The sequence below is a fragment of the Uloborus diversus genome, chromosome 2 (genome assembly GCF_026930045.1).
Source record: "Uloborus diversus isolate 005 chromosome 2, Udiv.v.3.1, whole genome shotgun sequence".
In the NCBI taxonomy this organism is placed as follows: Eukaryota; Metazoa; Arthropoda; class Arachnida; order Araneae; family Uloboridae; genus Uloborus; species Uloborus diversus.
This window is the reverse complement of record NC_072732.1, coordinates 208,272,972-208,287,590: the sequence shown is the minus strand read 5'-3', so window position 1 is coordinate 208,287,590 and position 14,619 is coordinate 208,272,972. Positions and strand designations below refer to the sequence as shown.

The 14,619-nt window shown below is 33.2% G+C and overlaps 1 long non-coding RNA gene across 1 annotated transcript; it reads left to right on the top strand.

The window, feature by feature from the left end:
- Positions 1 to 7,419: 7,419 nt before the first annotated feature.
- LOC129217652 (uncharacterized) lies at positions 7,420 to 14,103 on the top strand. The gene is made up of 3 exons (XR_008580242.1): positions 7,420 to 7,507; positions 10,086 to 10,155; positions 13,978 to 14,103. It is a non-coding gene; the product is annotated as an uncharacterized LOC129217652 (long non-coding RNA).
- The last annotated feature ends 516 nt before the right edge of the window (positions 14,104 to 14,619 follow it).

Genomic DNA, 14,619 nt, shown 5'->3' with positions numbered 1-14,619 from the left:
CGTATGGATTGGCCGGCACGATCTCCGGATCTCAATCCCATCAAGCATGTATGGGATTTTCTAGGCAGACGCTTGGCAGCTCGTAACCTTACCATCAGTAACGATTCGAGAGCTTCGATTGGCGCTGCAAAACGAATGGGCAGCAATGCCTCAACAACTCATTGACACCCTCATTCTCAGCATGGGCAGACGCTGTGAAACCTGCCTAGCAGTCGGGGGAGATCATATCCCCTACCAAAGACCGGATGTTTCTTGCTAGACACCCATCACAGGGATGTTTCGGCCTTCAGTCGCATTGCGCTCCATGCTACTTTTTCAATGAAGCTTCTTTTTATCCCTCTGATTTCTCTTTTAGTAAGTGTTGCTTACATTACACATGTCCTTACGTATTGGGGATCTTACGTTATTAAATGTGTTGATTTGGAAAGCTTTTGTACAAAGTTATTTTTAAAAAACCGTCTCGTCCTTAATTTTTGCACACCAGTGTATATTTTGCTCTTTAGCTCCTAGCTTGAATTGGTTTGAGCCTAGGACTTTCGCTAAATTGTAAACCTTTATATCTGCAGTTCTAACAAAATGAGAACTGGAACAAGCTCAATCTGATGCGGGGTAAAAAAACTTTCGAATGACACAGGATATTAAAGGATAAGGGAAAATTTTCATCCCTTCAATAGGCAACTTATGAGAGTTTTTTCCCCCTTTGTTTTAGGTTCTCATCCTCAAATATACAATAGCCAATAGTCGAGTAACGCTTCTGACATCATCAACAATGAAACTCGCGTAATGGCATGATAATTTGATAATATTTTCTGGTAATGTTTAACATGCAGGGAAAGGCTTTATTGTGACAAGGCTGAACTGGATCCGGTAAGTTAACTGTTTCACTGGTAAGGGGAATGAAGAAACGAAAAACTGGTCAACAATGAACGCCACCTACTGGAGCTTGTAAGCAGCTTCGGGATGTCTCTCAACCAGAGCGCTTCGAGATGCGTGAAGTGAGTGCGCAGTAGTAAGCAGAAAACTTAAGCGGCTTTATTCCGGCAGTGCAAACGGGGTGTTAGGGTTAATCCACTGCAGTTTAGGTTGCAATTTCAACTATCAAAATATCACCAAACAGGCAATGGCTTTATTCAAATGTAGAAGAGTAGAAACAATTTTCACCCGTCATATCTTGACGGGTCCGTCATCGACGATTATTGATAAAATAATCGTCGATTATTTTAAGTATTGTACTGAGTGCATAGCTCGTTTAACCTGTATTTTCTTTTATATATTTGCCCAAATAATCTTCATTCCAAAATAGTAAATTTAAACACATTTTCATCACCCCAGTGAGTTTTACTATAAGTTACTTAATGTTCGGTGCCCCCCCCCCCAAACCCATCAGAAAAGGACATTTGCTATTCTCTTCATTTAACCTTCTGAACTATTCACAAAAGTAAAGAAAAAAAATCACAATTTTTTGTTAAGTCCTCCCAAAACTCGAAGGGGGGAGGGGGAATGCTCCTTTAAATCTAGTCATGCCCCTTGAAACGAACTTTCATAATTTCAAGAGCCCCCTTCCCCCTTTACAAAGCGTAACATCATTTGGTGAATACTACATCCATTTTACACCATAGAATAGGGAAGTTGCAACCTATTAAATGTTCATATTTTGGCTATTGGATATTGTTAATTGACCCTCAAAACTAAAAAATTCACCATCGCCGAATTTTAAAACACCGTAGTTGATTTTTAATGAATTTTAAAAAATCCACGCGCAGCGCAAAAGAAATCGCTTCTGAAACGTCACGAGCCTACGTCACAGGGCGCGAATGGGCAGCCTTCCGCCAAAGATCCCTTGTTTTCGCTAGGAACATTTTGAGCGCGCTTATATTTTTATTTTTTAGAAATTCAATAATCCTTTTGAACACACTATGGTGACCGGATTCGTTAAAGCACAATCTAAATAATCTTCCTCATGTAAAAACAATGATGATATTCGAATATTTCCGAGAGGATGAGAGGTTTAATGTTCCAGAAACGCAAGGAGTTAAATGTGAGGAGATAAGCCTTTTACGTTTCGTCTTCGAAGTCGAATGCGTGACTTTCGGCTTCTCCCCTATCGGAAGAGGGCATGACGTCACTTCCTATGCCATCTGACGTCACAAGCGCTTGAACTTTAAAAATTAATTTAAAAAAAACTACTTATCGTACTGCAAAAATTTTTTCACCTATGATGGTCATACATAATCCTCTATCATATAAAAATAAAATTGAAAAATCGAAAACTTCCCTATTGCAACTTAGCAATAGAATACTGTGGCAGATGAAACGGAATTCATCTTCTGCACAAAAAAAAGTATATAATACAGTGAAACCTCGTTTTTTCGTTTCTCAAAGGACTAGGTTAATCAAATAGAAAAAAATAAATTTAGTGAAGATGATTCTTTTCAAAAGAATAAAATATATATTTTACAAAATGAACATTATACCAATTTACATCATTTCAGTGGCGTCGATTCGGGGGGCAAGGAGGGGGGCAACCGTCCACTCCCACACTTTTTATAATTCATTTATTTATTTCATTTTCCAATTTAGGAACCAAAACTAGAAATTACAAAAAAAAAGCAGAAGTGTCAAATTTTTCATATCATAATTATTTGTTTTATTACCAGACTGCGCTTGCGCGGCGCAAAGGAGGGTAATGTGTTTATCAGTCTATGTATGTATGTTTGTTCCTATGTGGCGTTGTACAGGCTAAACGCCTCGGTCAATTTTTATATTTCTTACGTCATTTGATTTGTCTTAACCTTGAGAGTGTCACTAAACACATGACAGTAATTAAAATTCACCATATCAACTCTCAGTCGCCATTTTGTCATTTGGGGATCGTGTCGTGTGCTACCTGCGTGCGACACAGCGAGCGACAAATGCAGGTGTCGTTTTCACTGCCTGAACTTTTTGTTTACCAAGTCTATGAATTCGGAGGCAAGGCGCCTGGCACGCAGTCCTCTATGTATGTGAAGCTGTTTAGCTTCTAAATAAATAAATAAAAAAGTCTATGAATTCGATTTTAATCTTTAACATGTTGCATTTGTTTTTGCCTTGATGCAAGGAACTGAGTTTCGCTACGTGTACTTCCTTGACGGGCGTTTTTAGTTTTGCGAGAAAGATTTGACTGACGACGTTTCCTATTTCGCGTCATCATGAATTATACAGGCTGTTAATATGGCTGTGATGTGGTTGACTTAAGTTCGCGCATTTTTGCTGAACGTCAAGCCCATGTAGCTTTAAGCCGAGTTAAAATGATCAGTAATTTAGACCACTGCAAGTTACTTAATAAACCTCTCAATGAAATGACAAGATTTCGAAATTTACCGTCTTATAATCATATTAACTAAGTCAGTGAATATTGACTAAAAAATAAAATAAAAATAATTATTAAATAAAAACAAAAAACCCGACTGCGTAAAACCCAAAAAGAAAAATATATAAGCCCAGTAGTTTGCAATTTTATTAAGTACTACTGAATAACTACACCATTGAAATAGTTTCGTAATTAATACACACATAAGACAAATCATAAATTCAAAAGCAGAATAGAAAGATCAACAGTCAGGGCCCATTCAAATTTTACGGAGGTTCCTTCATTTAAAGAGGATGGGCCCCGACTGTTGATCTTCTATTCTGTTTTTGAATTTATGATTTGTCTTACGTGTGTATCGATTGTAAACCTATTTCAATGTTTCAATGGTCTAGTTATTCAGTAGTACTTAATAAAATTCTAAACTGCTGGGCTTATTTTTATTTATTGATTTTCTTTTTTGGTTTTTACGCAGTCGAGTTTTTTGTTTTTATTTATTTATTGTATATCTGTTTACGAAACATTATTTATCACAAGCAGTAACATTTAGTAAATGTTTTCATTGTTTAGATATTAGTAAATCAATTGTTTTACTTAAACAAGTCACACTTGCTTAATAAAATTATTACCAAGTGTTTGCGACATCTCAAAATACTTAGGGATAAATAATGTAAGTCTAATTCATGTCTAAGCGTTTCTTCTGGGAAAGTTATTGTGTACATAATTCATCAAAATCTTAAGAAAAATGTGAGTTAGGCTGTTATATTTGCATCAATTACCACTCATGTGCTCTCAAAACCAGACTTTGCAAAATTTTGTACTTTTTTTTTCTTTCATTTTTTTGCTGCCGCTAAAAATCCTATGGTTTTAAGTTGCCGGGGTTTTTTTTTTTTTTTTGAGCAATTACGATTGTTTATTGCTTTTATTTGACTGTTTTGATGTCCTATGATTTTATTTTCCCACCAGCACCCTCTGCAGCACCACCGTCGACCGACCGCCTCACGATGCTGCTCCTCTAGCGAAAGCCGTCTCCAGGTTGCGTCCATATTCTACATTTACACGCATACATACACGGACGTACACACACACACACACACAAACACATACACATACTCCTACACACACATACACAAACACATACACACACACAAACACATACACACAAACACACATACCTACATACTCACATACACACAACTACCCACACACTCATGCCTGCACACAGACGCAAACAAATATGCCTACACACACATACCCCCCCCCCCCCACACACACCTACACACAACTACCCACACACTCATGCCTGTGCACACAGACACATACACACACAAACACATACCCCCTACACACAAACGCACATACCCTCCCACACACACATAAACACACACGCCTACATACACACACACACACTCGTGATTGCGAAAAACATAATTTGAATTCAAGATGACAAAATTCAAATTAATGTTTCCCTTTTTTTTTGTCCCCCCCCCCCCCTTCCCGGCTTTTCAGTCCCAATTGAAGCTACTGCATCATTTTAACACGTGTAGTTAGCGAATCCGGGCGTTTAGGTTGAAAATAGTCCGTTACAGTGGATTGTTTTTGGTTCATTGAGTTCAAAGTAACTGCAGCGTGTTACAGGATTAAAATATTTTGCAAGTCATGCCGCTTCTTCCAGGATTGAAATACTTTGCAAATTTTTTCCCTGTTATTTATGAGAAAGAAAGTAGTCTTTTACTATTTGCAAGTCTTTGCAATATTGAAAGAAGGGACGGGCTGTGCTTCCGGTTCTTCTCGTTCGTCTTCATTGGCGGACGATAAGTCCGTAAGATCGGCTATGGATGGGGCAGTAGCATTAGCTTTAAAAAAGCACAAAAGACACATTGCTTACTTTAGAACACTCTCTCTCCTTTTTTACTTCCCAGGAAAAACGTAAAATGCGGGAAAATAACAAACTTTCCATCCGGGTTAAGTTAACATTATTAGTATACGGAAAAACTGGGACAAAAAAAAAAAAAAAAAACGTGAAATGTGAGGGAAACGTAGATACGTAGATTTGAGCGGGGGAAGGGGGTGTAAAATTTGGGTTTCACTGTAAAGTTTTTTCCGACTGTTTCTACCCGGGAAATAAACTAGAATTCAGAATTTCAACTTTTAACAGCATGGATTAGCTTTAAAAAAGCACAAAAGGACCCATAGCTTACTTTCAAACATTGTCTTCTTTTTTTTTACTTCACAGGGAAATCATAAAATGCGGGAAATTCATAAACAACATCCGGGTTTAATTAACATTTTTAGTATACAGAAAAACTAGGACATGATGGAAAAAAAACGTAAATTGAGGGGGGAAACTTAAGATCGAGCGGGGGGGGGGCGTAAAATCGGGGGTTTCACTGTAAATTTTTGGTTTTCAATGTTTCAACCTGGGAAGTAATATGAATCTCAGAATTTCAATTTTTTTCGATATCTCTTGGGTCCAGAAAACCTTTCCACCACCCACTAGGGGTACCGCGATGGGAGGTCGCTGTGACCTCCTAAAAATTTCCTTTTTCGGCAAATGTTGTCTGACGAAGATTCGACACATTTGGAGACATAATGGGGTTGTTTCCTTCAGTCAAAAGTACTACTTTTAGTCACTGAAATTGATTGAATAAGCAAGAAAAAAAAAAGGAAAAAAAGAATAATAATAATAACATGTTGCGAGAAAAAACTTCCTTTTCCCCAACGTTTAATGTTTAACTAATTTTTTTAAACGTCCGATTTTTTTAAATGAGGCGTGGTCTTTATGATGTCACAAGTTATGTAATTTGAAACGCTGAATGCTTTGCCGACTCCGACTCCGGGCTTCATTTTTTCTTTCCTTTTCACTGATTCTCCTTGCATTTTTTAAAAACTGATTACCAATTGGTTCGATTACATGTATAAAAAGATACTAATGAGAAAATAACTGCCATTATGGCAATTAGCTAGCTTGAATGCTTACCGAACTTTCTGTAGCCGTCCCCTAGTTTGCTTGCTTTTTAACTTAACTAATAGCAACTGTCAGCAAACGGTTTTGTTGCCTAACATTTTCAAGTAATCACTTTCAAATAAAAATGAAATATAGTGTTTTGTTCGATCTCACTTATAAAATAGTAAAAGAAACGTAACAAATTAGTAAGTCGACACCCGTAGCTAAGGTTGAAACGTTTAAATGTGATCGGCAAATTCAAAGAAGTTCTGGCGCGAAAGCACGAATCCAAAAGATTCGATGAAATAATCTAATGTTTTTTTCTTTATTAAGACTATTTCTATAAGCTTGGTTCTCACTAAAATGTATGGAACAAAATAAGTGGAATTGATTTCCTGATTACAACACTCAATAATTGCAGTTAATCTTAAAATCTTCATATTTAGGTTAATTCTAAAGCAGCCAATAAAATTTAAATTAAAAATTTAGCGAAGAAGAAATATATGTATAGTAAAAGCTATTCGTACAAATTTGTATGCCGCAGCGTTTTATGTAAAATTAGCTCCTGACGTATATGTGCCCTATTTTCGTTGAAATTTTATTGATGAAATATAATTTAAAATATATTCGTGAAATTTTTCAGAATTAAAGTATTTATATTTTTTTATAAACTCTGAAATTAACTTTGGGTGTCATCTACCAGATGGGTGTCACCCGGGGCAAACCACCCCCTCTCAAGAACTTGGATTTAGAAAAAAAGGTTTTTTTTTCTCTCAAGTTACAGCTTTCAAAAATTGAAAGCACACGATTTGATCAATATCTATTTGTTAAACATTAAAGGGGGGAAAATTACAGATAATCCTTTTTAAAAATTTTAAAAGGGATTTTTAAGTCATCTCACTTTTTAACTCGTAACTATTGGAAAGTTTGATTTTTAAATTGAATTTCTAACGTTGTATGGCGTCTTGGGTTTACAATAAAACGCAAAATGCGAAATTTTCATAAAAAGGAATTAATATTTCAATCTGTGTTAAGAGGTTTCCCCCCTTCCCTTGAATGGAGAGAGGGAGTTGAAAAAATACAATTAAAAAAATTTAAAAAAATTCAGAGTCGGAGTCGGGCGTTTCAAAATCCAGGAGTAGGAGTCGGCCATTTTCTTTCCGACTCCGCAGCCCTGCTTTAAACAGGGAGTCAAGCAAATGGCGATGAAATGAGTAAGTAATTAAGCTTTTTTTTGCAAAAAATATCTTAATTGTACTTATTTATAAGTTCTCGGTGGTCATTTTTGACAATACGTGGATAATATTTTTTTTTTCTTGAGAAATATATGTAAATTCTGTATTTTTTTTCTAAACGTTTCTGGAGAAGTGTAACTAATGACGAACTAGTCATTCTAGAACAATGAAGTTAGGGTTATCGCTGATGATTAAAAGTTGTTTTCCTCCAGAAAATAGTTAACTAGTTTCCCAATTTAACTTTGGATTACCTTAATGTGGAATGTGGTAAGGCTTTCTTTTAATGTGTAATTCCCCAAGTTGCATTTTGCGAGTAAAAATGACAATATAAAATGTGCAGTACTTATATACCATGCATGTGGTTTTTTAACATTTGATAAATACTTGTTTTACCATATAAATGCTGATTACCACATAATAAAGCTGGAGGCTAGTGGTATATTTCTGTAAGCACTTAGTGATAATATTGATTTTCTACACAACCTCTGACAAGTAATCAACTCTTTTAAGGATTGATTTCTATCAGAATTAATTTAGAAAGGTATCACTCAGCCACCCTCATCAAGAGGCAATTTTTCTTCCATTAATGTACAGTCGAACCTTCATATATTGAATTTCCACGTATTAAAATTTTCTATATATCAAAATCCCAGCAAATTTCTATGTTCATTACATAGAAAAATTGTTTCTATACATCGAAAAAAATCTCTATATATCGAAAAAAATTATGTTCACTAAAGGTTGCTACGGAAATCATAAGGAATCTGGGATTGAGGAGTGCGTAGATAGGTCGTTATTCCATTCTGGAGTTTTTAAATTCCCACAAATTTATTTAAAATCTTAGTTGTAACCAGTAATACTGTAAAATCGGTTTCAGGTTATCCTTTTTGTCTGATTATTATTCCTAGTCTTTTTAGATTCAGTAAAAATCATTCAAGTTAAGTAGATTGATATTTTACTTTTCTCTCTATTTCCTTGTCAAAACAAAAATCCACTAATGATGCGGATAAAGTTGAATTACTGAAGAATAAAGATGTATTTAGGTGCAAAAATATGTAATTCCTGTAATTTTTTAATTAACTTTCATTTAATCCGATGCCCGTATAAATTAGAAATTTGGTTTCATACACAAAAATTAGCTTTAATTTTAATGTTTTAGGAGATTTTTATAATAAAATAAGATCTTTTTTATATATCGAAATTTCTATACATCCAATTTTTTTCCTAGAATTTGCTACTTCGATATATAGAAGTCCGACTGTATTTATGTGTGTAGGCTGTTTTTTCTTACAATATATAATGAGTATACCTTTTCTCTCCACCCAGAACATCTTAATCAAATAAGCCTGGTTTCACTACTTTTCAGGAAGTAAATTTTTTGTTTAATAATCTTTATTTGTACTGACCCATTTTTTAGAGGGTCAATTTCTAGAAAGATTTTAGATAGAAATTAAACACACATTTTTGTATGTATTTAACTATTTCCTCTAGCGGTATATATTGCATAACTTAAGGTGACCGGCTTTGTTTTTCTCCTTAAAAAAGGGACATTTTAGAATTTTAGGCAATACTATGCTAAAAAAACAACATTCATATGAACGGTCTGTGCTTATTACAAAGAATAGAAATGAACAAATCAAAAAGAAGAATGATACATCACATTTCAATAGACACACATGAAATTAGTCCAAAATAGTTGACTTGTCAAGAAGTGCCCTACTTTTCAATAAGTTCAAAAGTTTCAATTGTATAAACACTCTTAAATAATTATAAACCATTATCTATAAATTTTTGCCCACAAAATCGTGAAGGCAGAATTGCTGCTTCGATATATTTTTTAATTTTCCAAGTGTGATTTTTTTTTTTTTTTTTTTTTTGAAGCCAAATTGCATGGTTTATTTTGTAAAATACAGTAAACATTTTTAACACAGTGATCTACTAATTGCTTGGTTATGTGCCTACTTTGCTTGATTGGTTTAGTTATTGCTATTTTTCAACTTATGTGACTAATTTGATCGCCCTTCTACATTTTATCAAGTGTGCTCAAGTTTTTTTTCGATTTGTTTGAGTAGGTAGCTCATTTTCTGAAAACGGGACATTTCTGCATCCCAACATAATGTGCAGGGAGAGCGGGACAGACTGCCTGAAAGCAGGACGTATTGTCACCTTATGGCATAACTCCTTTCTTTTAAGGAAAATTTTGAAATTTTGGGCCTGAGTTTACAACTTTTACCTTAAATTATGCAATAAATACCATGGCCCAAAGAGCTAAAAGAGATTTGAAGCAATTAGAACATGTTTATACCAAAGGTTTCTAGTATCCCTCAGTTTGCTTTCCTGGATTTGTAGATGAACGATGAACTATACAAAAAATCGGTTATCCCAGTTTTAAAAAATTAGGGTGTTATTTGGAGAGGTTTTTGAACTTTGCCAAGAAACTTATCGTTTACTTAGCATTTTAAATGATTTCAAATTTTATTTTTCTCCTTGCATAAATATTGCACCTTGCCTGTTATGTGCTTTTGCCAGTCTTACCAAATTTATATTTTTATAAAAGCTTTGATTCCTGTCTGATGGTGTTCTACTGGCAAGAAAGCGGTGGCAAAAATTGGAGGTTTTGATTGACGGTATGTTACCATATATACATTTTGCAATCATGTTCTTGTCACATTGTCATAATTTTCACTATTTGTTTAATTTTTTATAATTGGGTCTTCCTTCAGCTTTCCATTTTTAATTGTCTTTTTAATAAGGAATAAACCTTCATAAATACTCAGGGGTCTGGCCAGAAGAAATGTATGTATTTTTAAGGACCCTTCACAAAAATCTAATTAGAGTCAAAAAGATTTAGATTGACCAAATCGGACCTTTAATGGATAAATTTTTTAACAAATGAGTATGCAAACCAAAAAGCTAATCAATATTGATGGATAACTTTTGGTTTACATTTTGAAATTTTGCAAAAAGATTTGATTTTTCATTAAAAAAAATAATAAATTCACAAAAATAGGACCATGAGAAAAATCCTGGATAGACCAGTGATACTGTAGACTTCAGGTTATTGGCAGTCGGATTATCATTAAAATTGTTTGCTTCCGAAATTGTTCGCTTTTAGATTTCATTTTTTTTTTCAATGCTAATAGATGCAATGAAGCAATGTTTTTAGTTATAAATTAAATGTGTGTGTGAGCGTTATTAATATTTTTTAGCTACTGTACACACTAAGTGTAGTTTTTTACATATTCGGATTGTCTGCGGTTTTAGCTTATTCATGGGTACCGTGCTACCCTATTAGGCAGATAATGTGTTTACTGTAATTTGCAAACATTCGACTTTCATTAAGTTGCCGCCCTATAGCCAGGGCTAAGGCAGAAATACATGAAATACATAGCCAGCTCAGTCATTCCAGTCGAGGACTGCAGTTTTGTGCTTATTAGCACTCATCAGCCCGGCGTAGGAAGTGACTGAGCTCTTATGAAGTTAACATAAAATGTTCAAAAAAAAGTATTTATCTGTGTTAAAAAAAAAGTTATTGTTATTCAGATATCAAAAACATGAAACCATAAAATCCAATGCAATGAACCCCCCTCCCCCCCCCCCCCCCATTTTTTTTAAATCTGTGCAAAATTTCTAATTGATGAAACTTTTTATTAATTGAATAAATGAGGCAGTGAGAAGCAAAGGGAAGTAAGTGGACGTTTTCAAGTTTTGAGTAAAACTCATTTAAACATAACGTACTAGGTAGGCTTTCATTGAATACTTCTTAAACTGTCAGGGTTTGCCGATATATATATCAGTCAATATGTATCATATCGTTACACGTTCGATGCAACTTCAAACTTTAAATAACGACAAAGTTCTTGAGAAAACGCAGGAGATTTATTTACAACTATGTACAAGAAATATTGTTAACAACTGCTAAATTAACCATAGCAATTAGGCAAATAGCAATTAACACCGTAATCTCAACGGTGACACGTATTTACATCAAAATATGCAAAAACACAGCGCAGAGGCTCATACACGCTTTCAGCAGAACACTGAAAACAAGATTCTACAGTTAGAAAACAAGCTGACTCTTCCATTCACAAGACGCCCTACGTTTTATACCGAGAGAAGAAATATTTAGAAAATCAATCCTACAAATTTCTCACATTTTCTTTTTATTCTATTCACAAATCTTATCATTCAGAAATGGGACTGTATACTTCAGTCGAAAGTTGGGGGTTGTATGTTCATTACAAAAAACTATTCACATATTATGTTACTAAGATAATTTTAGATGAAAGATAATGGAATAAACGCTAAATTTAGCTAGATTACAACAAATTAATCATAAAAATAATTACTATTTACAGAGTTTGTAACAATATCTTAAATATCATGATGCTTTGATATTTTTGATACTTATTCTTTGAACTACGATATAAGCAACATAAAAATTATATGTATTAATAACATGAATGTTATTCATTTAAATAAAAAAAGTAATGTACTAAATTAAGATTTTATTAGTATATTGTAATATAGTTTTTATTTATGTTCGTAAAAATTTTAGTAAATGTAGGAACTTTAATGTAGATTAAAAATGCCTACTTAAAAATTAAAATTTGCTCAGAAAATAGGAATTGGGAAAAGGAATAAGTGCTGCGGATAAACCGCAAAATAAGGCCAAAATGAGCGACACATAAGGTAAAATTTGTCTTTCCTCAAAAACTTAGCTCTATTGAGCACCATATTTTCTTCAAACAATGAAAATGTATACAGTATAGTAAAAATATTCTTTATTTTTGCACAGCAGAACTTAACGCTCTGTTCTCGAAAGCAAAGACTAGCACTCAATATAGATAACATTTAAAAAAGAGGCGGTAGGTTGAGGATGGGCACTTTCCGCTCTCACTTGCTGTCTTTTTTCGATGCTTCTTTGGAGGTACTGCTGAACACATTATTTAGCACCTTTTACTTCCAGGTTTCCCACCCTATTATGATAAAATCAGAGCAGACCTGACACATGCGCAAAAAGCCGTAAGGTTTCAGCTAAGGAAAACAGACAGTTTGTACCATGAAGAAAGCGCACAAAATAAATAAAACAAAAACAGATTGAATTTACAATTTTTTGACAGAAAAACAGCTATTGGTATTCGCTTTTTACTACCAAAATATATGTTCCTAATTGTTAATTTACTTGCAAATAATCAGGAGTTTACTGTTCATATTTTTATCAAGTTCTTTTTTGTTTACGAATTGGAGAGGGTTTTTAATATTGTTCTAAATTAAAGGAGCTCTTTGCTGTGGCTATTTTTTGGGGAATGAGGAGCGCGTTTTTTTTTCTCTAATTGTAACCTTTAGTTTCTCATTGTAGACTGAATCATTCTAACGGACAATTTAAATCTTCATGAATAAAATAAGATTACAAAGCAATCTTTGGGTGTTGGTGAGCAATAGGGAACAGTGGGAAGAGCACCCTAGTTACGTACAAAAAAAAAAAATCTATAAACATACAGCATTATATTAATAATTAAGTTTTCCAAACAATATTTCCATATAGAAAGCTTTATTTATAAGGAAATGAAATCAAGATTCTGTTCTTAATGTGGTAATTAAGAAATGTAATACAAATGTGAATGTTAATATTTATTAGCATTTTTTTCCTCTTGAAATCTTCACTACTTTCTGGGACCATAAATTTGGTTCTTTCAAAAAGTTTTCAAACAAAAAAAAAACTTTGGTTTAAACAAAAAAAAAAAAAAAAAAAAAACTAGTTAGAACTAAAAGAACCAGCTGCAAACATCTTCAGTTGTTGATACTGATTCAAGTATAGTTGTGTGCCTAAAAATCTTTCTGACAGTGATGAAATAAAATTCTCGAGTGATATTATGAAAGAAGGTGTCAAGCAATTATTAATCCTTCTGATAGTGGTTTACAATGTTCTGATAATTCCCCTTGTTTTTATTATAATTTACCATGTTCTAATAATAATTTGCCCAATTCTGATAATGCCAATCCTGAATGTATTATACAAATAATGTTACAAATATAGAAAATGAAAATTATAATGTTATGGTCTTGCTGTTAATTATTTATTTGGAAGGGATATTGTGATAGATCTTTTTTTATTAAATGACTTCATGTTCCAAGTTTCTTTTCTGCAACACCCTTGCTTGAGTGATAATTTTTTTTTCAGTAAATAAAGTTTGTTCTAGCTCAGTATTTGTTTGTATTTTCTCAAGACATATTCTTCCTATAAAGATCTAATCCATCATACATTGCATATATAACCTGTTCTTAATATCTTGTAAGATGTTATATATCGTCACCTCAGAGCAACAGTAAGATATCTAATCCCAGAAATAATACTAAGAGATCTTACTGTTGCTCTGAGGCAATGATATGTATAACTAGAACTATTTATTTTTACATTCTTTACCAACTTTCATTTTTCCTCTTAGCTATGAAAATGTCATATAGTACAGTAACTGCACAACAGTATAGCAACAGTTAAGCAAGTGTACATGGTCCTTCTGTCTGTGTCAAGTGTTATCCAGGATGTAAAACAAAAAGATGCCACTTTTTTTGCAAGTTATGATTTTTGAAATATTAAGTTTATTATTTTTGAACATGAAAAAATGTTTCAATTGTTCAGAATATGTAGTTACTATTCAGTAATTAATTCAATAAAGTAAGGATCTAAGTTCCTTGTGTTCATATACAAAATTATTGTCTAACATGGAAGATATCATTAATGTTATTTTTCTCTGGTTGAAACTACTAGTTTTTATAAATAAATTGCAACAATATATCCAGATTTCAAAGGTTTAATGTTATACAATAAGAAAACTATTATTTGATTGTAACTTTTATCTTTTTACATTTTCAAGTATTTTGTTTTGAGTGCCTGAGCAAAATTTTGTCAGAAATTAAATATGCATTCTATTCAACTTAGAAATTAAGTTTAGTATTGAATACAGTACTGTAGAATGATTTGTATTTTGAATTTAAGATTACAGAGTTTTTAGTTTTGAACTTTTATGGAAAAAGAAATTTGCTGTAATACCACCAATGGAAAATTTTCTAACAAAGCATTATTAGTT